A 21,276-nucleotide genomic window follows, 5' to 3' on the forward strand; every position below is an offset into this window, starting at 1 on the left:
AAGTTCACCTAGAATTTTTCTGGCTAGCTTCTCAAATATTCTGACAACAGGAATCATATGCCAGAGATAGAGAACAGTAGCACTCAGGTCCCCGGAAAATATCTCCTCACAATAGGTTAAAAGAGTGACACACATTCTTGTTTATACAACAGGCAATACAGTGTGGTGGTTAAATGCCCAATACTTGGAGGCATAATGTTTTTAAATCCTATTGTTTAATTTACTTCTTTGTACTTCAGTTTTCATTAAATGAGAATATAATGTTTATTTGAGCATTATAAGGATTGAGTTAATTCATGCAAAGCATTTAAACCTTGGCTGGCATGGTTTATAGTGCTCAACAAAGCTACTATAATTTTTCATAATAGTTATTAAACATCTCTTGTGATTTTGACTTGGGAACCAAAATCCAAGCATGATCAACCCTAAAAAAAATTGTGATTTTGCACTATCAAAGAAGTGTCACAAGGTAAGGACTCAGTAGTCCTTATATTACATACGCAGTAATATATTGTATGTATGTGTGTACAGAGTGGGTAGGGTGGGGAGACACAGGAGACAGGTTGTGAAGGGCTTTGTATACTCTACAAAGAAGTTGGGAATTTTATTTTATAAGCTTTAAGAGGCCATCTAAATGTAATCTCCATTATCAAAGCATTGTTCAAATAAATTTAAATCCAAGTTAGAGATCTCACAAAAATCAATATGATGAGGGGATTCCAGAAAAATACACTCATCAGTGATATAAATATTTTAGTAGCAATACAACCTAAATTGAAATCAAAACCAAAATGTCAGTGAATTTAAATGAGGGCAAATAGAACCCCACCTCCACCCCCAGTCTTACAAAAAGAACAGTACATGCTGTTTCCTGGCTCTACAATCCACTTCCTCCAATTGTTGGGAGGCACTGGATCCATCTGTGTCAAGTCTCTACCCACCACAACAAAGAAAAGACCAGTCCTTGTCATCTAGTCCTCTCTCAATCTACAGAGCTACAAACAAAATATGGCACTAGAATCAAAAAGTTCAGCACTTTTGGATGCAAGCAACATCATATATTATAAATATACATAACGCTAAGTATAAACACAACTAAAAAACACTCTTCCAGAATGTTTAAAACACAGGAACGAAAGGAAGAAAAAAAGCACCTTAATTCAGAAGAAAAAAACCAAACCGTAGCTGATTTCACTAAAATGTCAAAGAGCTAACATCCTCTTTTTTCCCTTTTGCTATTCTCATCTACTTTCATCTGGTGAGACCAGATAAGTAAGTTTGCTAGAACTGTGTCACAACAGTGAATGCCATCACTGGGTCCAGTGGCCTAAACCAATCCTTAATTTTAAAGTGGGTAGGTTATGGGGTGTCTGGGTGGCTCAGGGTTAAGCATCTGACTTCAGTTCAGGTCATGATATCAAGGTTTGTGAATTCGAGCCCCACTTCAGATGAGCTCCGCTTCTCTCTCTCCTCTCTTTCTCTGCCCTTCATGGGATTCTCTCTCTCTCTCTCTCTCTCTCTCTCTCTGCCTCCTCGATCACTTGTGCCCTTTCTCTCTAAAAAAATTTTAAAAATAGACTGAGTAGGTTAGTTCCAAAGCAGTATTTTCCAGAGCGCAGAGTAAGAACACAAGATGATTTCAGCTGTTATATAAGCAATATTTATGTATTTAAATAGTTTTTATTTTTCATTACTTTAAATGTTTATTTACTTATGGGGAAGGGGGTGCAGAGCCCAATGTGGGGCTCAAACTCATGAACTGTGAGATCATGACCTGAGCCAGAATCGAGTCAGATGCATAACCGACTAAGCCACCCAGATGCCCCCAGCAATAGTTACGTATTTAAGTTACATGTATATTATAACGTATACTAGAAAAGGGAATAAAATACATAAAAACCATGATTTCACAGATTATCACTTTGGAAAAGTGTAATGTTGAAAACAAATCTATTAAAAACATGAAATAATGCAGATGATCTTCTAAAAGGCAAATTTTACAATGGTGGTATGGTTCATGATGGGTGAAATACTGACAGTTGTCCCATGAACAACTTGGGCCTGTTTCTTTGTTTACCTGCTTCCATCTAGGTTCAAGGCTGTGTTCCGAATAATTAGAAAAGGTGTGACCTTTAGTTAAGTGAGCTTGCTATGTATAAGCAAACACTACTATTTACAGGAAAGAGTGTTATACTGTTAAGAATAGCGTCTATAGGAAAGAGTGTTAAGAAAATAATGGCACAATAATCCACTGCTATCCTGGAACTAGGATAACAGCAATTTTCTAGTGTATACCCATATACCACAAGCACCCCACCCCCCAAAAACCAAAAAACAAAAATAAAAAGCCTACTAACACTGATAAATATTTGAGCTGTAGGCTGTTGCATGATCATTTCATTCACTTTCACATCATCTGTCAAAGGAGCATGGTAATTGTGAGAAGTGTTTCTTCTAATATCTATATGAATATATTCTTTCTCATTACCTCTTGCCAAAGGAACAAAAGACAATTAACCATTAGATGCTTTAGGCATCAACTGTGATTATGGAAGAAACATTATTTTTAAAAAACCTTGCTATGAAATATTTTAAGGTTAGATTTCAAAGTATTCTAGCTAATGAGGTCCCATGAATTTAAAGTGTGGTATTTTCTAGGCTAGGCAAGAACGTGGGAGAACCATTTCTACCTGACCGTATTTTACCTGCACATCTGAAAGCCAGTCTTAAGGGCACATGGAATAATATTCCTCTCAATTCATGAACTATCTGCTACTAAGAAGCTATATTATTTTCACATGGCCAAGGGAACGCTGTCAGAAGCTACCAGTATCCAAACAGCCCTCTCCAGTCGTCCACCTACTCCCTGAAGATGACTAGCAAAAGGCAAAACGACACTCCCTTCTCATCTTCCTTTCCCAACTTTGACGTCTTTCGGTTTTCTCTACTCTCATGTACCTTTCCTAATACTGTAGTGATTAATGACTTTAAAAAGGTTGAAATGAAACAGTACTTTCCAGTACTCTCCCCCTACCCACAACAACTCCAGGCTGGAACTGTGAAATTCTTTTTACGGATCCTTCGTGCGTCTGCAGTACAGCCACGAGGTAAGAATGGACTTTCCTAGAGAGCATGGACTCTCCAATGCCACGAACCTCAGAGACCTTCAAATAACTAGTTCAGAGTTATCTGATCACTTGTGGTCATCGTACAGTCTTCTAATCACGACCACAGCAACACTGTAGAGGAGAGGGAGTGGGAGTTTACCTCTGCTTGGTTTTGAGGAGGGGACCAACGAACCACATCCCCACCACCCTTCCTCCGCCGCCCCTCGGTAGTTTCCTGGCGCCTCGCGTCCTTGCTCTGGGCCCGACCTGCCCAGTAGAGGCAAGAGCACTTCCCCCCTCCCCTTAAGCCCGACCCCACGAACTTTTAAACACAATAATACTCCTTCTTCTTGGGACCTGATCCCAATCTTCAACCCGACTACCTCCCTCAACCCCACTCCTGGAAGCTCACCAACCAGTTCCGGCCACTCCTCTCGCGCCGCAGCGGCTCGGACACCCCCAGACCGGACTTGGAGCTGCGTCCTCCTAGCGCCTGCGCACGCCGGACCCGCGCGCCTGCGCACTTGCCCGGCCGCGCGGGCGCGGACACACCCCTGGAGCCGGAGCCAATCACCGTCTGAGGGGTTTAAATCTCCCTGCCACGCAGGCGAAGAGCCTGGGGAGTCGCCCGTTAACCGGATAATTCGAATCCCTCCCGAAGGTGGGATATATTCATGCTACAAACATTTGTCGAGGGCAAGCCATCTGCTGGATGATTGCTGAAGAAAAGGAGACAAGAATGCCTTCCTTGCCCTCCAGGGTCTTTTGATCTATCTGGATTGGAGATCGATATGTAAACAAATAATAGCGGGTAGAATTTAGTGAGTGGCATCAGGAAGTCCGAGGCGGAGTCGGTGCACAATGAAAGCTGCGCCTTATCCTTAGGGATGTCTGGAAGGGTTCCCAGAGAAAGCGACTTTTCAATCAGGAAGGCTAAGTAGGAATTCTCCCAGAAGTCTGGGATAGAGGGTGATAGTTTTCCAGCCTGCGGAAACAGCCTTTGCCATTAGGAACATAGCACTTTCTCTAAATTCCTTGTAGTTCATTCTGCTGAGAGGCTTAGAGCTCATCGTGTATCTCCAGGTGAAGTGGGGAATAACCTTTAAATAGTCGGCAACGGGCTAGATCTTGGTAGGTCTTGCACTTCTGGATTAGTGAGCCTGGACTTTATACTATGGCTACAGAAATCCATTGAAGGGTTTTAAACAGGTCCAGGAACTCTTCTGGGTACCTCTAAGAATAGAGCATAGTGCTGGAAATTAATAATTAAAAAAAAATAATAACAGCACTTCGAAGGAATCTACTTCTAAGGGTCAAGGAAAGTGAACCCTGAGAAATATCTTTTGTATATTGTAACACAGAGGTCATTGGTGATCTTAGTAAAAGCTATGTGGTGGAATGATTAAGTTGAAAGATAGATTGCAGCAATTTCAAGAGAGGGGAGGTGCAAAAGTGGGGAGAGGTTATAAAATGCTTTTGGAAAGTTAGGCCTTGACAGACAAGAGGTCAAAGTTTTTGTTTCTGTTGTTTGGATTTTTGTTAGAATTAAGACAGGAGAAAATTGAGCATGATAGGCAACATACAACTGAGGGGAAAAAAATAGTTGAATAAACAGAAGTGTTAGTAGGTAAAGATCTTGAGAGAATAAGGGTAGAGGCAATCCAAAGTACTGGTGGGAGGAATGGTGTTGGAAGAGGAATAAAGATATCTCCTCAATTATAATAAGAGGAAGTATGTGTCTGTAAGTGTGTATGTTTAGTAACAGGAAGTTAAAGAAGTTCTCATCTGATGACCTCTCTTTTCTTTGTGAAATAGGAGATGAGGTCATTTGCTAATAGAAAAGGAGTTGGGGGTTTTAAGGAAAGTGGAGAAGTTTTCGAATATGGTTGTATAAAGTGACAGAACAAGTTGATCAGAGAAAGACTGGAGGACTGGTAAGCAGTGTCAAGGGCCTGTATAAGATTGGTAAAAATGAACTCTCCCTCTTCTATCTTGGTGTGTGGCTTTCTCAAGCACCAATCACTTCTTATAGGCAGAAGTGGACAAAATGTATGGTTGAGTTTATTTATGGTGTATTTATCCATGGTGTAATGCCATGGTTCTCAATCAGGAACATTTTTGCCCTTGAGCGGACATTTGGCAGTGTCTGGAGACATTTTTGATTGTCAAGACTACAGGGATTGGGGTGATGGATATAAAGGGGATACTACAGGCATTTAGTATCCCGGAATGCTAAGTATCCTGCAATGCACAGGACAGCCCAAGAATCATCTCCAAAATATCAATAGTGCCAAGGTTAAGAAACCCTGATCTAGGATTACCTTGATGCTCACCAATGGCTGACCTTGGTCTTCTACAAGCTTTTCTTTGGACTATGGCCCTCAGCTTATAGGGTAAAGTAGTCCTTCCATTGCATGCCTTTAAAGGAGAGTAGAATGAGCAGCATACCTCAGACCTTGAGTGTTTAGAAGAATTGTGATGTCACAAACACACAATTAGAATAGTTCCTCAATCCTTTAGAAGCAAATCTGGGGGGCGCTTGGGTGGCTCAGTCAGTTGAGTGTCTGACGTCGCTTGGGTCATGATCTCACAGTTTGTGAGGTCAAGCCCTGTATCAGGCTCTCTGCTGTTAGTGCAGAGCTGGCTGATCCTTTGTCCCCCTATCTCTCTTCCCTCCCCCTGCTTGTGTGCGTGCTCTCTCTCTTTCTCAAAAAAAAAAACAAAACATAAAAAGAAAAAAGGGGTTCGAAGCAAGTCTGGACTTACACATAGATGAAGGTGCTTCTTTGATTTTAGGTATTGCAGGTCTTGTTAAACATAGACATTATTGGAGCGTCTGGGTGGCTCAGTCGGTTAAGCGTCCGACTTCAGCTCAGGTCATGATCTCACGGTCTGTGAGTTCGAGCCCCGTGTCGGGCTCTGGGCTGACGGCTCAGAGCCTGGAGCCTGTTTCCGACTCTGTGTCTCCCTCTCTCTGCCCCTCCCCCGTTCATGCTCTGTCTCTCTCTGTGTCAAAAATAAATAAACGTTAAAAAAAAATTAAAAAAACAACAAAAACATAGACATTATCAGAAGCTCAATAATATGGGAGGAGTAACACTTCACAACATTATTAATCCTAATGTAACTTTGTTTATCTGATTATTTGTAGTCACTAAAATAGGGAATATGTATGGGCTAAGTTTAATAAAATAAATATATTAAATATTAATAAAAATATAATCATTGGTATTCATGTATTGTTCGCTCTTTGACAGGCACCCATTCATGGATAGGAACGTGACCTATATTATGTCTTTTAATCCTAGCAACACCCTGAGAGATAGCATTATCCTAATTTTAACTGTGAATAAACTGAGGTTCCAAGAAAACTTGTAATTTGCCCGAAGTCATAAGTTACTAGCGGCTAGATCAAAACTTGAACTCAGATCTGTCTGTCCTCAAGCTCTTGCAACATCCATTAAATTTCAGTAAATTTTCCAAGGCAGGAATGGTTGGAAATGTAGCTTAAACAATTGCCACTGCATAAAGGGAATGCTGGGGATTTAGGAAGAGAGTAGAAGCAAAAGGAAGGCCGGGGAAGAACAAAGAGAAAGAAAAAGGAACGAGGAAGGCTAGTCACAACTGAGTTCAGTGCAGCAGAGTAACTTCCTCAAGCTTGCCTGCCGGCCTTTGATCTTTCTTTTTGCGTAAAGCTTCTTTCCCCTGTGTCCGTTGTTCGCTCTCATGTGTTCAAATAAAGCTAGATTATTGAGAAAGGCGGACAGCAAAGGGAAAAAAAAAGGGGAGCGTGACGGTGGCGGTGTGCGCCTGCGCGCTGGCGGCGGCGGCGGCGGTGCCCGGCGGGGAGGGGGTCCGGAGTGGGCCGCCGGACCCAAAACTGAGTGGGGGGGCCTCAGGGAGTCCCCTCGCCGGGATCTTGGCGGCCTGATGGAGTAGGAGGGGTCGGCTGTGAGTGTGAGTATCGAGGGTCGGGCTGCGTTGAGGCGTTTCGGAACGGGAGGGTCCCGGTGGTCCGCGCCTAAGGTTTGGGGCTGCAGGACGTGGCCGGGTTTTTGCTCGTGCAGGCTGCGGCACAGGGGCAACCCCCTTCTCCCGGAGCCCGCGCGGTTTACGGGCAGGCGGTGCTTCTGGCTTCGGGATACAGATTCTCGCGGGGGCGTTCCGACTACTTCCAGCCCCGGCAGGAAACGTGCCTGCAAGAACCTTGACCTTTAGGGGAGGCCGCTGACCTCCTTCGGTCCCCGGTTCCTCAGGGATCCCGCAGACCCAGGTGCTTAAAGGCCTCCGGGTCACAGGCCAGGGACACCTTTCGACCTCTTGTGACTGACAGCCTCCGTTCTTTTTCCTCCTTCCGTCTTCTCTCCGTTTGGGATGCGTCTTAATAATAGCTACGATTTATGGAGCGCTTACTACGTGTCAAGCTAGTATTTAGTCTGAATCTCGGTGCATAATTATGGGAGGAGATGCTTTGCACTCAGATGCTTTGAGTCTGTTCAATTTAATCATCTTTAAGAGTCAGCCTAAGCCATTTTATTGGGAAGTTTGAGATTTCCATGGCTCTTAGCAACTTAGGACCATCCGAGTTAAGGGAAGTTCTTCTCTTACCTAGCAAATGGGTGCTTTATCTACCATAATGGTTTATATCAAATTTAGCTAAGCCGAAATAACTTGTGAGCACTTCCTAAAACCCTAATAGTATTCCAAACGCCATGGGAAATCTTAAAATGTGTTCTAAGCCCTGTTCTCGAGTTTGGTTGTGAATGAATCCATGAAATATTTAGATTCAGTTAGGACTTATTTAGCATCTGCTGCATTGTACACTCCGGTGTGTCACAAAAAATTGATGAGATACTGTAATGGCAAGTGGATTTTTGAAGCATATTTCTGATGAGTTACCTAAGGGTTTGACTGTAATTTGCACAAGCTAAACTAGCTAGGGTAAGTGGTGAAATTCACATATGCCAAGTCTCCTCTTTTTCCTGTTACACCAAGTTAGATATTCTAAGCACTTTTGGGAAGCAACTACATTACAGTTATAGTTTCTAGAGTTAACTCCTGAGTCTAGAGAATGGTATGTGCTTTTAAAGGTACTAGAGGGGCACCTGGGTGTCTCAGTTGGTTAAGAGTCTGACGTCGGCTGAGGTCATAGTCTCAGCTCCCGAGTTCGATCCCTGCATCAGGCTCTGTGCTGACAGCTCAGCCCCAGGGCTTTGGATTCTGTCTCCCTGTCTCTGCCCCTTCCCCAGCTCACACTCTGTCTCTCTCTCAAAAATAAATAAACATTTTAAAAAATTAAAGAAAAATAAAGGTACGAGGTAGTTTTTGAAGAGAACTTCAGCATGGGTTGGAAGGTGGTAAGAGGGTGTGAAGGAATCTGGTCTAGTTCATAATCAGTTGCTTTGATAAAAAAGATAATCTAAAAAGGAAAAACTGCAAATAGTAATTATTTATCTAGCTTAGAGCACAGCACATGTAGTCTGCTGTATAAGAGGCTTCTGTACTAGAAAAGGAAGGAATAATGGTAGATGCTAGATGAATTGGTTCTGGGGCCAGGAATGGCTCTGTGAGAAATATACATGTTATCCATTTCCTAATTCAAACATCATAGTGGGAAGTTTAGGATTAATTTGTGTATCCAGTAAATAACATGTAGGCAGACAAGTTGTGTAGGAATACTTCCAACTGCACATTGAATGTGCTATCTCCAATTGAAACCTTATTAGTCAGTTGGGTTTTTTTCCTCTTCTAATCTGAAAGAGACTATCAAGAAATTAGAGTTCCTAAGTGTTCATCAGTAGAGGACTGGTTAAGTAAAGTATGCCTTTGTAAGAATGAGCCAGCCCTCTGTGTGCTAATACTGAGTAACAACCAAGATACATTAAGTGAAAAAAAAAGTGAAAAAAAGGTTTCGCAACCATCTCTGTGTGTGTGTGTGTGTTTAAACTGTGGTTATTTGTGTATATATATACCTAGAATATCTCTGGAAGAATTCAGAAGAAACTGGTAACAGTGACTGGAAGTTGAAGTGGCTGAGAAACAGGAGTGGGAAGGGAATTATTTTCTGTATAAGTTTTTAAGAATTTCTTATGAAAACTTTTAAACATCCAGAAAAGTAGAGAAAATACTATATTGAACCCATGTAAATTGATCATTCTTTTTCAAATCTGCTGTTACATTGTTATTTGCTTTTATTCCTGACATTTCACCCCTACACACTTTAATACATGTCTCTAATAAAAAGAACATTTTCCTGCATAACTCAATAGCATAATCACACGAAACAACTCATTCTTGTATATTATCTAAAACCTAATCTTTATTAAAATTTCCCCAAATTTGGGGCACCTGGCTGTCTCAGTGGGAAGACCATGCAACTCTTGATCTCAGGGCTGTGAGTTTGACCCCCACGTTGGGTGTAGAGATTACCAAAAAAAAAAAAAAAGATTTAGAAAATTAAATTAAAAAATTTCCCCAAATTGCCCCCCACTTATTTCTTCTTTTTTACTGTTTTTGATCCTATTTCCAATAAAAGTTTATGCATTGCATTTGGCTTTTATGTCTCTTGAAATCTTTTCAAATCTAGAACAGTTAACTTTTTTTTTCTTTTTCATCATAACTTGTTGAAGAGACCCTGTCAATGATCTGAATTTAACTGATTGATTCCTAGTGATATCACTTAGCTTGTTACTGCTAACAAAGGTAAGGTAAATGCTTGATTGGTTTCAGGTTAAACACTTTGGGTACAATATCGTAGGCTATGCTCTATACTCTAGTTTTTCTGCTATTAGTGATAGTAGTGGGTGATAGATAGTGATTGATTAGTGGGTTCAGGTGGTAAATTGGAGTTCTCCATTGAAACCAGCTGTACGCCCATTTCTATTTTAAAAATTTGAAACGTTACCTATTGAAAATGTAAATAATTACCTTTAGAAAGAAAAGCTCACAGCCAGAAATTGCTTCTTCTTTTTTAAACTGAATCCCTGATTACTAGGTGGTAGTATCTCATTTTATAGAAAAGGAATTTGAAGTTCAGAAAGATTAAAATTTACTTGGGGTAGTAAACCTATTTTTTGTCTACTTCAGAGGTCATGCTTTTCCACCAGATTTTGTAAACTATAAACTGGTATATAAATATAAAATTATTATTACTCCTAGTAGTTATGTTACTTGTCCCTTTATGTCTTTTTGGATAGGTAATCAGTTTCTAATTATATTAGACTTTTTTGGAGTATCAGTAAACTGCGATAGGTCTCTTTAGTGTGATGAACATTCTGAAAGTTCAAAATATATGTGCAAGTCAAACTTCTTGATGATTTCTGGAGTTTCTTTTTTTTAAATTTTTAAAAAATTTTTTCAATATATGAAATTTATTGTCAAATTGGTTTCCATGCAACACCCAGTGCTCATCCCAAAAGGTGCCCTCCTCAATACCCATCACCCACCCTCCCCTCCCTCCCACCCCCCATCAACCCTCAGTTTGTTCTCAGTTTTTAAGTCTCTTATGCCTTGGCTCTCTCCCCCTCTAACCTCCTTTTTTTTTTTTTTTTTTCCCTTCCCCTCCCCCATGGGTTTCTGTTAAGTTTCTCAGGATCCACATAAGAGTGAAACCATATGGTATCTGTCTTTCTCTGTATGGCTTATTTCACTTAGCATCACACTCTCCAGTTCCATCCACGTTGCTACAAAGGGCCATATTTCATTCTTTCTCATTGCCACGTAGTACTCCATTGTGTATATAAACCACAATTTCTTTATCCATTCATCAGTCGATGGACATTTAGGCTCTTTCCATAATTTGGCTATTGTTGAGAGTGCTGCTATAAACATTGGGGTACAAGTGCCCCTATGCCTCAGTACTCCTGTATCCCTTGGGTAAATTCCTAGCAGTGCTGTTGCTGGGTCATAGGGTAGGTCTATTTTTAATTTTCTTTCAACATTTTTTTTTTTTTTTTTTAATTTATTTTTGGGACAGAGAGAGACAGAGCATGAACGGGGGAGGGGCAGAGAGAGAGGGAGACACAGAATCGGAAACAGGCTCCAGGCTCCGAGCCATCAGCCCAGAGCCTGATGCGGGGCTCGAACTCACGGACCGCGAGATCGTGACCTGGCTGAAGTCGGACGCTTAACCGACTGCGCCACCCAGGCGCCCCTATTTTTAATTTTCTGAGGAACCTCCACACTGTTTTCCAGAGCGGCTGCACCTATTTGCATTCCCACCAACAGTGCAAGAGGGTTCCCGTTTCTCCACATCCTCTCCAGCATCTATAGTCTCCTGATTTGTTCATTTTGGCCACTCTGACTGGCGTGAGGTGATATCTGAGTGTGGTTTTGATTTGTATTTCCCTGATAAGGAGCGACGTTGAACATCTTTTCATGTGCCTGTTGGCCATCCGGATGTCTTCTTTAGAGAAGTGTCTATTCATGTTTTCTGCCCATTTCTTCACTGGGTTATTTGTTTTTCGGGTGTGGAGTTTGGTGAGCTCTTTATAGATTTTGGATACTAGCCCTTTGTCCAATATATCATTTGCAAATATCTTTTCCCATTCTGTTGGTTGCCTTTTAGTTTTGTTGGTTGCTTCCTTTGCTGTGCAGAAGCTTTTTATCTTCATAAGGTCCCAGTAATTCATTTTTGCTTTTAATTCCCTTGCCTTTGGGGATGTGTTGAGTGAGAGATTGCTACGACTGAGGTCAGAGAGGTCTTTTCCTGCTTTCTCCTCTAGGGTTTTGATGGTTTCCTGTCTCACATTCAGGTCCTTTATCCATTTTGAGTTTATTTTTGTGAATGGTGTGAGAAAGTGGTCTAGTTTTAAACTTCTGCATGTTGCTGTCCAGTTCTCCCAGCACCATTTATTCAAGAGACTGTCTTTTTGGGGCGCCTGGGTGGCTCAGTCGGTTGAGCGTCCGACTTCGGCTCGGGTCATGATCTCACTGTCCGTGAGTTCAAGCCCCGTGTCAGGCTCTGTGCTGACAGCTCAGAGCCTGGAGCCTGTTTCGGATTCTGTGTTTCCCTCTTTCTCTGACCCTCCCCATTCATGCTCTGTCTCTCTCTGTCTCAAAAATAAATAAATGTTAAAAAAAAATTAAAAAAAAAAAAAGAGACTGTCTTTTTTCCATTGGATGTTCTTTCCTGCTTTGTCAAAGATTAGTTGGCCATATGTTTGTGGGTTTAATTCTGGGGTTTCTATTCTATTCCATTGGTCTATGTGTCTGTTTTTGTGCCAGATTTCTGGAGTTTCAAAAAAGTTTTGTACAAAGAAGCATTATGCAGTCTTAGTTCTTGTGCCTTAGGTCTTCTAGGTTTAAAAAAATATATGAGTTAGGGGTGCCTGGGTGGCTCAGTCGATTGAGGGTCTGACTTTGGCTCAGGTCATGATCTCGCTGTTCATGGATTTGGGCCCCGGGTCAGGCTCTGTGGTGACAGCTCAGAGCCTGGAGCCTGCTTCAGATTTTGTGTCTCCCTCTCTCTCTGCCCCTCCTCCACTCATGCTCTGTCTCTTTGTCTCTGTCTCTCTCTCTCTCTCTAAGATAAATAAACATTAAAAAAATTAAAAAATATGTGAGTAAAAAGAAAATTAAAAAAAATTAACAATGATACATGTATATTGCTTAATTTTTTGAAAAGAACAAAAAGGTCTATAGTGAAAAATGAATTTCCAACCCCCATGCCCTCGGTTTTTTTCCCAGAGTCAAAACCTATTGCTAGTTTCTTGGGTATCCCTCTAGATAAATTCTACATATGTATGTATGTCATTAGGGTAAATTTTGACATTTATGTATAGAAGTATCTTAGTAACATAACCTAAAATAATACTGTTGAAGGTTGTGCTCCAGTTTTTATTGTTTATATCCAAACACCTTTGCTAACTTTTATTCATTCATTTATTCAATATTGAGTACTTTATACCAGATGGTGTGCCATGTCATAGGAATAAAATAATGAACACAACAGACATTCCTGCTAGCTGTAATGGAGTTTACTGTCTATTGGGAGAGACAGTCATTAAGCGAATAATTATACTAATGACTATAGCAAAGATTTGGTACCAACTTTGTGCCAGACACTTAATATGGATTTTCTAATTTATTCCTCGTAACAGCTCTATGACATTGATTCTGATAATATTTTTGTTTTATGAATGTAGAAACTGAAGCACAAAGAGGTTAAACTACTTGGTCGAGATCACACACAGCTAGTAAGTGATAGAGCTAGGTTTCAAACACAAGCAGTCTGGTTGTAGAGATCTTGCTATCTTCCTTTACCCTGATGTAGTGGTTTTTAATGAGTTTGAGATCATCTCCTAGGGAGGTTTGGAAATTTGGGGGGTATTTTTAGTTTCAAAATCATTGAGAGGATGACACTGACTTTACTGGATAAAGATCGGATGTTAGACATCCTGCAATGTAAAGAACATCCCTACCCTATACAGTAAAAACCTGTTGTACATTTTACATCACTTTCCAATGGCCCAGAGGATGTTCATGTAGGTGAAAAATCTGTTTCTGATCACATGAGCTTAGAACTAATTTGTTTTACACATGAATTATTTTTTGTTCTGTTTTGTTTTTGCATAGAGCACAGTTACTGTGTAAATCAAGAGATTGTATTTTCTTTTTTTAAAATTTTTTTTTTTAACGTTTATTTTTGAGACAGAGAGAGACAGAGCATGAACAGGGGAGGATCAGAGAGAGGGAGACACAGAATCTGAAACAGGCTCCAGTCTCTAAGCTGTCAGCACAGAGCCCAACGCGGGGTTCGAACTCACGGACCGCGAGATCATGACCTGAGCCAAAGTCGGCCGCTTAACCGACTGAGCCACCCAGGCGCCCCTGTACTTTCTTTATTTCAGAGTTTACAAAGAGTTGGTCACTATTTTGGAAAATCGTATCACGTTCCTGGTATTTTCATCAACGATATAACATGCTTTTATCAGTCTGTATTTGCAGTTTTCACACTCATAGTCTTCATCTAATATAGTCATGCCCAAGCATTTACATGTTGAAATAAATATTATTTTATTTTTTAAATTTTTTTTAAAAAATGTTTTATTTATTTTTGAGAGAGAGAGGGTACCAGCAGGGGAGGTGGCAGGCTGGGGTGGAGGGGAGAGAATCTGAAATAGGTTCCATGCTTACAGCACAGAGTCTGATCCAGAGCTGGAACTCATGAACTGTGAGAAAATGACCTGAGATGAAGTTGGACACTTAACCAACTGAGCCACCCAGGTGCCCTTATATTGATATTTAAAATTTGACATGTGTAAGTTACAGTTGCTCTGAATTTCACTAAGGATAGGAGCTATTATAAAATATTTATAATAAAAAGGTATAAATACCTTGAAAGAAAAATTCCATGGTGACCTTTCGGACAGCTGCTTGAAGAGCATACTGAGGATTGTTTCTCTTTTTTTTTTTATGTTTTCTTATTTATTTGTGAGAGAGAGAGGCAGAGCATGAAAAGGAGGGGCATAGAGAGAAATACACACAGAATTTGAAGCAGCTCCAGACTCTGAGCTGTCAGCACAGAGCCCGATGTGGAGCTCGGACTCACGAACCGCAAGATCATGACCTGAGCTGAAGTTAGACGCTTAACCAACTGAGCCACCCCGGCGCCCCGTACTGGGGATTGTTATAATCATGTCTCATATTTATGGATGAATGAAAATTCCCGTAACATTTTAGGGAAAAAAAAGAGGGTATTGTGTCTGATATGGTTGAGAACTGCTGCTCTACTGTCTGCCTCAGAAGTAGTCACAGTTGTGATAAGTGGTAGGAAGGAGGTACAGGATTTTAGGAGAGAAGTGTGTATGAGGGAGTATGGCCTAATCTGAGAGATCAGGGAGTGCTTCCCCAGGCGAATGACATTTGGACTGAGATTTGAAGGATGAATAGTTAGGTACCTAGATGGAAAGGAATAAAAACATTCCAGGGAGAGGGACCAGCATATGAAACAGCTCTTTGGAGGACTTTGTTAAGTATTTTGGTTTTTGATCTTAAATACTTGGATGCATTGAAGGGCTTTTTTATTTTTTATTTACATATTTTTAATGTTTATTTTTGAGAGAGAGAGAGACAGAATGTGAGTGGGGGAGGGGCAGAGAGAGAGAGGGAGTCACAGAATCCAAAACAGGCTCCAGGCTCTAAGCTATCAGCACAGAGCCTGACATGGGGTTCGAACTTGGGAAGAACAAGATCATGACCTAGGCCAAAGACAGACAGTTAACTGACTGAGCCACCCAGGCCAAGGGGCTTTTATTTATTTATTTATTTTTAATTAAAAAAAATTTTTTTTTTAACGTTTATTTATTTTTGAGATGAGAGAGACAGAGCATGAGCGGGGGAGGAGAGAGAAAGAGGGAGACACAGAATCTGAAACAGGCTCCAGGCTCCTAACTGTCAGCACAGAGCCTGACATGGAGCTTAAACTCACGGACCGCAAGATCGTGACGCGAGCTGAAGTCGGACGCGAGCTGAAGTCAGACGCTCAACCGACTGAGCCACCCAGGTGCCCCAAGGGGCTTTTAAAAGTAAGGAACTGAGGCATAAAACATAAGAGCTTATGGTCTTGGGGCACCTGGGTGGCTCAGTCGGTTAAGCATTCAACTTCGCCTCAGGTCATGGTCTCACAGTTCATGAGTTTGAGTCCTGCATGGGGCTCTGCTTGGAATTCTCTCTCTTCCTTTCTGCCCCTCCCCTGCGCTCGCTCTCTCTCTCTCTCTCTCTCTCAAAATAAGTAAACAAATAAACTTAGAGTGTATGGTCTTGGCTTTTTCAGCGTATGGTTGAAGGAATCATAGAAGTGAATGTTTAGGTTGAGGTGAAATGGAAGTAGACTAGAATCCTGAAGCCATTTCATGAAAGACATATGCCATTCAAGAATCATCCTAAACCCTAGCAGATTTGTCACTAGACCTAGGGCCTACCACTCCATCACAAGACTGAGGAGCATATCTTCTTTGATCACCCTCACCTGCTTGAACATTGCCTGGAGCCATTCAATCAGGTTGAAGGCTCTGAAAAGTGCAAGCATGTGTCTAGTTCTGATCATGGCTTAGTAAGCTCCTACTGGCAGACCTTCCTGCAGATAACAGCTATTAAATCAGAAGTACATAAAACAACTAAAATCACTGGAGAGTTACCCAAAGCAAACAGATTCTGGAAGGGAATTAACACTTGAGGAACTGATGCACATGATTTCCCATTTTCATGGCTCCAGTCTGTGCCAGGTAGGGTGGTTAAATTTCTGATGTTAAACTTCTAGTGTCTTTGGCCTGAAGAACCAAAAGATAAGGCTCTAGGCAAACACACCTATTGGGAAGTAAAAGGAGAATCCTGGAAAATAGAGAAGCCTCAAACTCTTGTGAATGAACTCTACTGAAATCTTGACAGAGTGTGGAACTATGCATGTGTAGAACAGACTCTAAGAAGTTCAGCTAAGGGTGAAAGAAATGAATTGAGATTTCATCTACCTAAGAAACAGAGTTTGCAGTTTGAGTCAACCAATTTACATACCTACTAAAACAAAAATAAATTAAAAAAAAAAATCACTCTTGGGGCACCTGGGTGGCTCAGTCGGTTAAGCGTCAGACTTCGGCTCTGGTCATGAACTCACGGTTTGTGAGTTGGAGCCCCACGTCAGGCTCCTGCTGATAGCTCAGAGCCTAGAGCCTGCGTCAGATTCTGTGTTTCCCTCTCTTTCTGCCCCTCCCCCGCTCGCGTGTGCGCGCACGCGCTCGCACACACTCTTTCAAAAATAAACATTAAAAAATTAAAAAAAAAATCGGCACTCTTCAGAGGAATACAAAGGAATTCAGAATCTCCACAATATAACATTTATAACATCCAGCATATATTCCAAAATTACTCATATACAGAGGATCAGGGAAATGTAACCTATTCTCAAGTTAAAAGACTATCTTAATCTTAAAATACTCAAATGTTGGGATTAGCAGGAAAGGATTTGAAACTTTTGAAAAATATGTATTAGTAAAGAAAAGGAAAATGATGCACAGGAAAATAGACTCGTAAAGAATGAGTATTAGGGGACATGGGTGGCTCATTGGGTTGTGTCTGACTTCAGCTCAGGTCATGATCTCATGGTTTAAGTTTGAGCCCCACATCAGGCTCTCTGCTGTCAGCACAGAGCCCACTTTAGATCCTCTGTCTCCCCCTTTCTCTGGCCCTTCCCCACTTGTACATGCTCTCTCTCAAAAATAAATATTTTTAAAGAATGAGTATTAAATAATCAAATGGATATTCTAATGTTGAAATATACGAAACTGGAAATAAACTGGTTGGGCTAAAAGCAGAATGGAGACGCCTGAGGAGAGAATCCATGAAATTAAAGATCAATAGAAATTACTCAGTATGAAGAGCAGAAGAAGAGTAAAAGAGAAAAAGGAAGAGATCCTCAAGGACCTGTGGGCAATATAAAAAAACCAACATACTACATTGGAGTGCCAGAAGGAGAGGTAAAAGAATGGGGAAGAAGAAAAAATACTTGAAAATGTAAGGGCTGAAAACGTCCCAAAGTTAGTGAAAGGCATAATTGACAGATTCTGTAAGCTCAGCACACCCTAAGAAGGATAAAGACAAAACCATGCAAACCATAAGTTTAACATTGAAGAAAACCATGACTAGGTACCTCACAGTCAAACTGTTGAAAGCCAAAAATAAAAGGAAAAATCCAGAAAGCAGCCAAAGAAAACATGTTATATACAGGGGGGTAATCATGAAGGCCAGAAAGAATAGAAAATCTTTAAAATGCTGAAAGAAAAACTTGACAATCCAGAATTACAGATTCAGTAGTATAACATTCAAGAATGAAAGTGAAATAAATTAATGTCAGTTAAAAGAAAACCAAGAGAATTCATTACTAGCAGATTGCACTACAAGAAATGCTAAAGTTTGGTCTAAAGGGAAATGATACCAGGTGGAAACTTGACTCTTCATCAGGGAGTGAAGAACATCAGAAAAAGTAAATAAGTGGATAAATACAAATCTTGTCCTTTTAATTTCTTAAAACAACATACAACTGTTTAATAAAGATGCATCATCTTGTGGAGATCATCACATCATATAGATATAAAACATACACCATAAAGCATGGAATGGGAGTTGGGGTAAATTGACCTATATGGCTACAAGGTTTGTAAAATGTACTTGAAGTGGCAAATTATTATTATTTTTTTTATGTAACCCTTTTTTAAAAATTTTATTTTTTAAAATTTACATCCAAATTAGCATATAGTGCAACAATGATTTCAGGAGTAGATTCCTTAATGCCCCTTACCCATCTAGCCCATCCCCCCCCCACAACCCCTCCCGTAACCCTCAGTTTGTTCTCCGTATTTATGAATCTCTTCTGTTTTGTCCCCCTCCCTGTTGTTATATTATTTTTGTTTCCCTTCCCTTATGTTCATCTGTTTTGTCTCTTAAAGTCCTCATATGAGTGAAGTCATATGATTTTTGTCTTTCTCTGGCTAATTTCACTTAGCATAATACCCTCCAGTTCCATCCACGTAGTTGCAAATGGCAAGATTTCATCCTTTTTGATTGCCAAGTAATACTCCATTGTATATATATACAACATCTTCTTTATCCATTCATCCACTGATGGACATTTGGGCTCTTTCCATACTTTGGCTATTGTTGATAGTGCTGCTATCAACATGGGGGTGCGTGTGTCCCTTTGAAACAGCACACCTGTATCCCATGGATAAATGCCTAGTAGTACAATTGCTCGGTTGTAGGGTAGTTCTATTTAGTTTTTTGAGGAACCTCCATACTGTTTTCCAGAGTGGCTGCACCAACTTGCATTCCCACTAAAAAAAATTTTTTTTAGGGGCGCCTGGGTGGCGCAGTCGGTTAAGCGTCCGACTTCAGCCAGGTCACGATCTCGCGGTTCGTGAGTTCGAGCCCCGCGTCGGGCTCTGGGCTGATGGCTCGGAGCCTGGAGCCTGTTTCCGATTCTGTGTCTCCCTCTTTCTCTGCCCCTCCCCCGTTCATGCTCTGTCTCTCTCTGTCCCAAAAATAAATAAAAAACGTTGAAAAAAAAAAAATTTAAAAAAATAAAAAAAAAAAAAATTTTTTTTAATATTTATTTGTTTTTAGAGGGAGAGAGTGTGAGCAAGGGACAAGCAGAGAGAGAGAGACACACAGAATCTGAAGCAGGCCCCAGGCTCTGAGCTGCCAGCACAGAGCCCGATGTGGGCCTCGAACTCATGAACCGTGAGATCATGACCTGAGTCGAAGTCAGACGTTTAACTGAATGAGCCACCCAGGTGCCCCCTGAAGTGGCAAATTATTAACACGGAGTACAGGGTAAAATGATAGGGTGTATTTTGTAGTTCCTGGAGCACTCATGGTAGAGAAAATGTGAAGAAGCACTGCTAAAAAGCTAGTAGAAAAATTAAAGTGAATAATCCAAAAGAAGACAGCTACAGCCTAACAGAAATAACGGTAGACCTAATCCAACCATATCAATTTTTTAATATTTATTTTTAAATAATTTATTTTGAGGTGGGGGAGGGGCAGAGAGAGAGAGGGAGAGAGAATCCTAAGCAGGTTTCATGCTGTCAGCGCAGAGCTCCACACAGGGTGCGATCCCATGAACCATGCGATCATGACCCAGGCTGAAATCAGGAGTCAGACGCTCAACTGACTGAGCCACCCAAGGAGCCCCAGTGTTTATTTATTTTTGAGAGAGAGAGAGAGGGAGACAGAGGATCTGAAGTCGGCTCTGTGCTGACAGTAGTGAACCCAATCAGGCCCTCGAACTTATGTACTGTGAGATCATGACCTGAGCTGAAGTCAGATGCTCAACTAACATAGCCACCCAGGTGCCCCATATCAAGAATTTTATTTAGTATAATGGAATAGATATTCTGATTCAATGCATACAGACAGATTGGCTAACAGTAAATGCATGGAAAAAAGATGTGTCTTTCAGTCAGTAAGCATAAGAAGGCTAGAATGGCTATGTTCACGTCAGATAAAGTAGAGTTCAAGATAAAGTGTGTTGGGACACCTGGGTGGCTCACTCGGGTGAGCATCTGAGTCTTGATTTTGGCCCAGGTTATGATCTCACAGTTCGTGGGTTCAGGCCCCACATCAGGTTCTGTTTTGGGGGTGTGGAGTCTGCTCGAGTTTCTCTCCCTCTCCCTCTCTCTCCCTCTCTCTCCCTCTCTCTCCCTCTCTCTCCCTCTCTCTCCCACATCTTTCTCTGCCTCTACCCTGCTTGCTGTCTCTTTCAAAATAAATGAGCTTAAAAAAAAATTAAGCGTGTTGCCAGAGTTAAGGGGGTCTTTTCATAATGATAAAAATGTCAATTCATGACATTATCATAAACACATATGTGCCAAACACCAGAGCTTCATAATACATCAAGCAAAAATTGATACAGTTAAAGAAAAGAAGGGGTGCCTGGGTGGCTCATTAAGTATCCAACTCTTGGTTTTGGCTCAGGTCATGATCTCGCAGTTCATAGATTGAGCCCAATGTCAGGCTCTGTGCTGACAGTGCAGAGCTTGCTTGGGATTCTCTCTCTCACCTCTCTGCCCCTCCCCTGCTCATACTCACTCTCTCTCAAAATAAACTAAAAAAATTTTTTAAAAATGGGTAACAATCATAGAGACTTTAACATTTTTCTCAATAACTGATAGCTAAAGAAACAAAAAAATCAGTATAGATCTGCACCCAACTACTACAGAATACATTTCTTTTCCCCAAGTGTATTTATAAACCAGATGCCAGGTTGTAAATCATGTCTTGATAAATTCGAAAGGATTGAATTAATATAGAATATATTCTTTGACCATGATGGGATTAAAGTAGAAATCAAGATGACTCAAATATCCCACAAATATTTGAAAATTCAGTTAAACTTCTAAACCTATATCAATGAAGAAATCACAAGAGAGATAGTGATTTGAACTGGATGGTGAAAATACAGCATCAAAATTTGTGGGATAATGGTAATAGCCAAGAGGAGCCTGAGGAGGCATCATGACCAAATGTAATGTGGTATCCTGGTTGAAATCCTGGAAGAGAAAAAGGATATTAGGTAAAAAATCTCGTTGGGGTGCCTGGGTGGCTGAGTTGGTTAAGTGTCTGACTTCAGCTCAAGTCATGATCTCATAGTTCATGAGTTCAAGCCCTACATCAAGCT

At 40.9% G+C, this 21,276-nt stretch overlaps 2 protein-coding genes across 10 annotated transcripts in view; one reads left to right on the plus strand and one right to left on the minus strand.

Annotated features, from left to right (window-relative positions):
* SNAP23 (synaptosome associated protein 23) overlaps positions 1-5,538 on the minus strand; it is a 38,513-nt gene extending 32,975 nt beyond the window's left edge. For 3 of the 5 annotated variants that reach the window (XM_058738063.1, XM_058738062.1, XM_058738059.1), the window contains exon 1: positions 3,520-3,673. The gene's annotated coding sequence lies outside the window, so the exon portion shown is untranslated. Of the gene's footprint in view, positions 1-3,519; positions 3,674-5,428 lie in introns of those variants that run through there. The other 2 variants (XM_058738061.1, XM_058738060.1) reach the window with 2 other exon arrangements.
* A 1,374-nt stretch (positions 5,539-6,912) lies between these two features.
* The window catches only part of ZNF106 (zinc finger protein 106), a 65,611-nt gene continuing 51,247 nt past the window's right edge, over positions 6,913-21,276 (plus strand). For all 5 annotated transcript variants that reach the window (XM_058738064.1, XM_058738067.1, XM_058738068.1 and 2 more), the window contains exon 1: positions 6,913-7,064. The gene's annotated coding sequence lies outside the window, so the exon portion shown is untranslated. The remainder of the gene's footprint in view (positions 7,065-21,276) is intronic.

The sequence above is a fragment of the Neofelis nebulosa genome, chromosome 7 (genome assembly GCF_028018385.1).
Source record: "Neofelis nebulosa isolate mNeoNeb1 chromosome 7, mNeoNeb1.pri, whole genome shotgun sequence".
NCBI classification, from domain to species: Eukaryota; Metazoa; Chordata; class Mammalia; order Carnivora; family Felidae; genus Neofelis; species Neofelis nebulosa.